This window comes from Marmota flaviventris, chromosome 11 (assembly GCF_047511675.1).
Source record: "Marmota flaviventris isolate mMarFla1 chromosome 11, mMarFla1.hap1, whole genome shotgun sequence".
Taxonomy (NCBI): domain Eukaryota; kingdom Metazoa; phylum Chordata; class Mammalia; order Rodentia; family Sciuridae; genus Marmota; species Marmota flaviventris.
In genome coordinates this window covers 26,618,554-26,626,579 of record NC_092508.1, presented here as the reverse complement: position 1 = coordinate 26,626,579, position 8,026 = coordinate 26,618,554, and the positions used below count along the sequence as shown (strand labels likewise).

General features: G+C 32.7%; 1 pseudogene; it reads left to right on the top strand.

The window, feature by feature from the left end:
- Positions 1-7,581: 7,581 nt before the first annotated feature.
- On the top strand, positions 7,582-7,736 carry LOC114097696 (large ribosomal subunit protein eL39-like; annotated as a pseudogene).
- The last annotated feature ends 290 nt before the right edge of the window (positions 7,737-8,026 follow it).

Sequence of the window (8,026 nt, the reverse complement as noted above, 5' to 3'; positions counted from 1 at the left end):
GGGGGTTTACAGCAAGCCTACCTCCATTTCTTTGGACAAGACGTCCTCAGTTGACATCTTAATCATATTAATCTACAGCCTTTTAGAAGTGCTGATTACTACTTTAGCTATATAAGTGATTTACTATTCTTTATTCTTGTAAAAATAAAATCCAAACAGAAATTAAAAATACATAAAGAATGAAAGTTCCTCATCAAAACTAGTTCATCTTTCTCCCTTCTCAGTATCAGGCCCAGAGGAATTCACTGGTGTATATTTGATCATTTTCCTTCCCTTCTCATACATATATTCTGCACACATTTGAATATCTATGAAAAGCTTTTATGTGCCTGATGCAGTCTCTCCAAAAGATTACAAATGCAAAGCTCTGTTCTTTCTGTATGAGGAGGTTGTCTGAGTCAAAGAGAGCAGCCTTCTTATGAATGGTGACCCTAAACTGGACTCCTTCATGTATCCTCAGAGGTTTGGTTTCTTCCCATATTCTGAATAGAGTAATTTTTGTTATTGTCACTTAATGGACTATTGCCAAATGCAAGCCATTTCTAATAGAATGATTGGGAAAGAAGGCAAAAAGAGAAAGGAATTTTCCACTCCTTCCTCCCTTTGGGTGAAATTCTATTTATAAGCATCACTGTGGGGAGTGCCGTGACTCCTAATCTCTCTTGAGGCTGCTGTCTACATTCTCAGAAAATTCCTTAGGGAATTTTTCATTGCCTCTTTTTCCCTGTTTGAACTCAGGACTATCATAAGGAACACTGATTTCTTCAATGATGATGATTTAGAATAGCTTAACCTAAACTTTTGCCTGTAATTTCTTTTCTGTGTTTGCATAAAAACATGTAATAAATTTGTATACATAAATCCAAAACATTCTCCTTTTCAATTTACAAAATAAAAATGCTAACTGAAAACATTGTTTCAGGGTTTAGTGATCAGTGTTTGATTTGTATTTTTGGCCATGAAATAACTAACTGTGCTTCTTACAATTGATAATATATCCTATTTAAGGAAATATGGGTTTTCTAGCCCTATCATAGCTAGGGAAAAGGCATGTGAGCCAGTTTCATATAATAAAATGTACCTGTGTGAGACTTTGTGCCAGATCCAACCTGTGTGGATAAGCAGAATTCTGTTTTGGTGGCTTGAGTGGGAGCTGAGAGGACCTTGTTCTGGGGTTGGATGTGGCTGCTGGTGGTGTTGGTTGTGCACAGTGGCTCAGGAAGTGTACTGGAACCTCAGTTCTCATGTTTCTTCTGCAATCCAAGGATTCTGTCAGCTACCTAACATTCTGAAACAAATTCCTTTTTTGGAAAGCCCAAGTTGGTTTTGTTGTTTGCGACTAAGAATGTTAACCAACATGCCCTATAATAAAACTGTTGGAGAAAGGATAAGGAATTCACAGATAATTCCAGGCCTTGATATTCCTTTAGGGAATAAAAAAGAATTTTGAATCCCATCTTGCACTGCTCATGAAGTAAATTCCAAATGATTAAATATCTAAAGGTATATAAGAAGATCAATGGAACTATATTGATAATAACTGGCATTTGTGAACAGTATAGACAATGGTGAATATATTTTATGGAAATATCAATGAACACAATCTGGTTTATTTAAACAATATATATATATTTTAAAAAATTCAATATGCAGCTCTTTGTAACAAATAATTCTGCCCCTAAGAATCCTGCAGGCATATATTATATAACTGCAAAATTTCAATATATAAGCATTTATGACAGTATAGTTTGTTCTAGAAAATGGGAAATGAATCAATGTATATAAACTACAGCAGGGAAATTGTTACATAAATAATGGTATGTCCACATAATAAAATATTCTGTAGAAATGACAGAGAATCAAATAGATCTCTTATGTTATAAGCTTGTGGTCAAACATGATATGTTCCATTAAATATATGTCAGGATTTGTATATATTGAGAATTTTTTTATATACTAATATCTTGGGAGATGCCCCATTTTGATCACCTCTGGTAAAGGAGAGACTGGTAGGAAGGAGATGAAGGTTTCTAACATTTCATTCTCCAATGTTGAGACTTATTACAATGAACATTACTGCTTCGTAATTTAAAAAGCAATAAACTTGAAAACTAGAAGCAACCTCTTTCAAGTTAATGTAAATTAGTTTTTTTTTCTTCCAATACTGGGGATTAAACCTAAGCGTGCTTTAACATAAAGCTATATCCAAAACCCTTTTTATTATTCATTTTGAGACAGGATCTAGCTAGATTGTTGAAGCTGATTTCAATCTTGCAATCCTCTTGCCTAATCCTCCTGAGCGGATGGGATTACAAGTGAACACCACCTATAATATGAATATTTTTGAATCAGAACAAGTCTTTCTCATGAGGCTTCATGCTATAGATATACTAGAAGATATTTAAATATCTTCTGTTAAAGCAGTAGTCAATAATATTATAGAACCAACTCAGAAGAGTAAACATATACTTAGGAAAAGCTGGATTTCGTTTTGACATTGAGAAATCTGAGACAGTTAAAATTGACTTTTATCTCAGAACAAATCAAAGAATTTTGAAGCAAGGAGGTTGATTTGACTGATTCATTTTAAGTTATTAAAAAAAAAGTGCCTGACAAAAGCTTCTGGCTGACTTTCAAAAAAAGCTGTTTGACTTCTAGAAAATGCTAAAGTCAATTAAGTTAGAAACAAATGCATATATTCAACTAAATAAGAGTGCAAAAATACCCTGTGTTCTTTACTGTGCTTTAAAGTTTTATGAACAATTTTAAATATCTAAATATACAAAATAAAATTAAAAGAAATATGTTGATAATAACTATGCTAAAGTGGTTCAAATCATCCTGTGAAAGATATTATGTTCCTGTGATGCTAAATATATATACTTTTCAATAACCAAAGTAAGTTAATAGAATTTTTATGCTTTAAATGTGAAGAAAATATACACTTTGTAATACTAAACAAGGAAACAGTGTATAATAATATGAAAAAGTCATGTTATTGGTCAGAAAATAAAACATTTGTGTGTGTTTATAGTAATGACTTCTAACTGCATCTTCCCTCCCCCCTCCCCTACCCCACCCCCAAATATGCTGCTATTAAAAATGATGGTGATTGGTCCAACAGTGGCATCTTAAGGTAAGTCCTTCTCCTGGCAGGTCACTGAGCTGGTCTTTGTTGCTAATTTCACATGACATAGTTTTAATGTTGCCTCCCACTTACACACTTCCAAAATATTAATCCATTCCCTTCCTACAGAACCTTGTATTGTAATTCTGTACACAAAAACAGAATGTTTTATTGATCTTTATATTCCCCAAGGGAATACCCCAGTACCTTGACCAGAATGCTTACTCAATAAACGATTTATGAAGAAAGGATTGACAATTAGTGTGTAGCTTCACTGAAGTTATTTTATCATCTTGGCTCTAAAACAATATTGTAATCGGTTTATTTAATGTCTAACAAGTGAACATTCCTGCTTCCATAGAAACCTAGGCTTTTGGTTAATGTGACATGTTAGTGAAAATACAAATCTTTCTTTCTCTGGGAATGCAATACATTTTATTTATATGTAGAGATGAATATCATATACCTGGTGTAAATTTGAGTTTACACATTTGCACTAATGTATATGAATTGGACCTTAGGGCATTTTAATAGAAACCAGGAGAAATAAGTTTCTTATTATATTGGTAAAATACAAATTTTGTCAGTTCCAAATATATTCATATATTACTTTATATTCATTTCATCCTATAATTCCAAATTATTCTATTCAAGTTAATGCAGATTTCTTCATGATTCCCTAAATATTATTCTCCAAGTTCCTTGAATATTTAGTAAAAGAATATGGAACTTAAGTCATGTGTTTGTCATTTCATTTGTATCTATATTTTTCTAGAATTAACTCATTCCTAAAGATAGATTAAAAATAAAGATGGATAAAAATATCTCTTATATTTCAGTAATGCTTTCCCATGCACAATATCTATGGGAATTAAAGAGAATATAACAACCAGAACAGATTGCTATCAAAGAATATGATTAGTCATTATGAGAGAAGATGTCCTGTCCCCCTAACAAGGAATCATGATGTAATGTTTACAATTTCATCCTTGCTAGATAGGATCCTTATTCTCAAGTAGCTGCGATTGTAATTATGACTTTTCCATGCCACAAAGTGAGAAAATAGTGTTGTACTTAACACTGGTGTTGCTAAGAAAGAAAGAATACACCAAAGTGACTTGGGAGTATAATGTTGTGACCGGATACTGACAGGCTAAAGGGGGAAAAAATACAAAGCACTGTGCTCAAATTGGTAAATTTGTTTCTCACAGGGTACATGCCAGCAATTCTGAAACTATTTTGCCTATGCACTAGGATTGAACAAATAAGTAAATATATTTTAAATTCTGAGAGTCTGGTTTCTCACTGTTAGAGAATAGTGAAAAATTCACCAATGTAGTTAAAAAACAGAAATGTCAGAATGAAACCAGTAGAGGTAGACTGAAGTTGGAAATATTGGGTTAATTTAAGTTTATTCTCATACATAGCTTAATCAATGTATGTTATATAGTTTATTTATCTTTATATGTTTGTATATTAAGATATACAAATTATCATATATTAAAATATAACATTGTATTTTAAGATATTCTTATATATATATAAGATAGATACATAACTAACTACAGGTGTATGGACATACAAAGGCTATCATTTTTACATGCATTTCTTAGCTTTCTCTATTAAGAGAGTCTAGTGCAATGTCATAGCAGTAGCAAGAGCATACTTACTATCCAGATATTGGTTTCTAAATGTCATCCAGTAAAAGGAGCCAAGGCTCCATTTCTAGGTTTGGGGCTAAAAAATAAAGATGAGCATGGAACATCTTATGTTAATGTTTTGTACTTTAAAAAATGAGAGATTGTCACAAGGACATAAGAGCCAACTAAAGAGCTCCAACTAATCTAGCAAATGACAAACATATTAGATTATAACCCAAAGAATAAAATAAATACCCATGAGTTCATAAAGATATGAACAAGTGCATGAATTAATAAATTTTAAAATGAAAATAAAGAAATAATAAATTAGAGCCACTCTTGCTTACAGAATGGTAATTCATATCTGAAGAAGGAATAAAGGAATTTTAAAAAGCACCCCTAATATTCCACAGTCATAACTGCTGCAAGGAGGATTCACTAATGAATGCTAAAATTCATGGACAAAGCCTGGTGGAGAAACAAAATACTTGCATAGTCTCATAATATATCTTAATTCCTTTGAGGGTTTTAACATATGACTTCAGGTTGGTTTAGATTCTTCCCACCAGGAAATGGAGCTTAATTTCACTTCTCTTGAAAGTGGGCTGGATTTAGGGTGACCTTGTTAGTGACTAGAGTTTAGAAAGGTAAAAATAGTCACCGTATTGTGGAGGAACCTGGCAGGCATCCCTTAACCAAGTGACCAAGATTAATATCACCAGCCATAAGATATATTCATACATATCGCTTAACTGTGATCTAATGCACTAAATGCACCTTGCCCCTGTGTGTTCTTCCCCAGAATTCATATCCTCGATTTAATAATGTTAAACATTAGATAGAATATCTATTCCACAAAATACTTAATAACTGTTCTTCAATGTGTCAAGGTCATAAAACAGAAGGAAAAACTGAGGAACTGTCATAGATTAGACTAAGGAGACATAACAACTAAATGCAATGTGGTACCCCAGACTGAGCCCTGAAACAGAAAAAAGACATTAATGGGAAAAAATGGGGAACTTTGAATAAACTCTTTAGTTTAGTTAGTAGAATCACATGCATATTAAATTCTTAGCTTTGATCTTTATATCAAGGTTATGTAAGAAGTTAACCTAAGGGAAGGCAATTGAAGAGAAAATGGTACTATGTACTATTGTAATTTTTCTATAAGTCTAAAATTATTTCTAAACAAAAGTTAAAATAAAATCCAAAAATAAATATAAAATATGCTTTTCCATAGGTTGCTCTTTATGGTATTTTTTTACAACAAGAATCAACACTAATAATCATTAGCAGTTGAATGAATAAATATATCACTATATTATATAGTATAACACTATTCACCAATGAAAAATCACTTCAACATGAATCAGTGTTATAAAAATTATGCTTAGTGAATGAGACAATAACCCAAAGATAATTATTGATTAATACCATTCATATGACATTTTAGAATAAGTAAAATTAATTCTATCATGACAAAGTACAGAAGTGGTTGCTTGGAGCTTGTGGTACTGGGGTGGGGAAAGGCTATTGACTAGGAAAAGGCATAAAGTAAATTTTTATAGGTTATTAATATGTTACATATTTTGAGATAAACTCCATGGATGATTGGTTTGTTAAAGCCTCCTAAACTACTCTTAAAATGAGTTCATTTTTAAAATGAGTTCATTTTATTGTATTTTAATTATGTATCAATAAAGTATATTTAAAATTCAGAAAATATGATAATCTAGAGATTTAGTCATACCTGCTTTATTAAGTTCCATGGTGGTATAAGTTGGCCATGATTCTATTATAAATGGACTCCGGTGACTGCTTTTTTCATATTTGGCATGACCCTGAACTATTTTCTGAGTGAAAATCCCCTGCCACCTCAGAACTGAGAGAGCATGGCTAACTGACCAGAAAAACATTCTGATTGGCTTCTCCAGTTTCACAGAACATTTCAATCTTTCTCTCTGACCTGGCAAATTTTCAACACCAGCAGATCTGGTGGGTAGAAGGACAAAAAAAACATCTTACCAAATTAAAACCACATATTGTTGCTAATTCTTTTTAAAATTTTGACTGATAATTTTATTTGGAGCATTGCCAGAGTAATAAAAAGTGATTCTGTTCATCCAAAAGTATAAATCCTTTGGTCCTCCTGAATTTACTTTTAACAAATTGTACTTTGGTAACAGAACATCAGATTGGGCTGTGGAAGTTATTAGAAAGAACACATTATTTCACTACCTATTCAACTTTTTAAAACAGCTGCACTTGTGGCATGTTAAATTTGAGATAGCTGTGAGAAATCCAAGTGGGTATGTCAAGTAGGAAATGGGATATCCAAATCTCAAGATGTATATCATGTTAACCTGGGAATAACAGGAAACATTTAACAACCAGGAAGACATGGACACTGGCCAATCAGGAAGGACATCCCAAAAAGTGTTGAAGCAGGTCTTGAAGCTTTCCTGACCCTGACGGTGAAGATGAGCAGAATTTCTGATATGGTCCACAGCATAAAGGGATGGAGAGAATGCACTCAGGGCAACAGCTGATACCCGTCCTTGGGGAAACATTTCAATATTTTAATATCCAGGATGTCCATACTAATGCATACTGGCTGAATATCAATCCTGAATGCAATTGAAAAACATTCATTGTTGTATCATTCCTACCTTATTTATGAAGAACTCAGGGAGATTTCAAAACAATGAAATGTTATACAGAGTTCCAGAGATTGGACTCTTTAAAAACATATCTTATGACTTTGTCTATTTTTTGCCATTGTGGTATGTGCACTTGATCCCATTGCTCGCCATGTCTTCTCACAAAACTTTCAGGATCAAGTGATTCCTGGCCAAGAAACAAAAGCAAAATTGTCCCATTCTCCAATGGATTCAAATGAAAACTGGTAACAAAATCAAGTACAACTCCCAAAGGAGGATTGGAGGGGAACCAGGTTGAGTCTATAAGGAATTACTCATGAGATGACTCACATGTTTATGCTGTATCAAGTCATGATCATCTTATCATGTCAAGCTGAAAATGTCACCATTGTCTGGACAGTTGGACATATTTAATCGGGATCAGATCTTCTTTTATTTAATCAGATAGCTATGAAGGTGCTTTAGTACTGGTTTTGGCTGGTTCAGTAATAAATATGTAGAATTTTTGAACTGCAAAAAAAAATAAATACAAATAAAAATACATGCCAGGAATATTTTTGAATATTTTCAAAAATCTTTCCCTCTCTTGCTCTTTT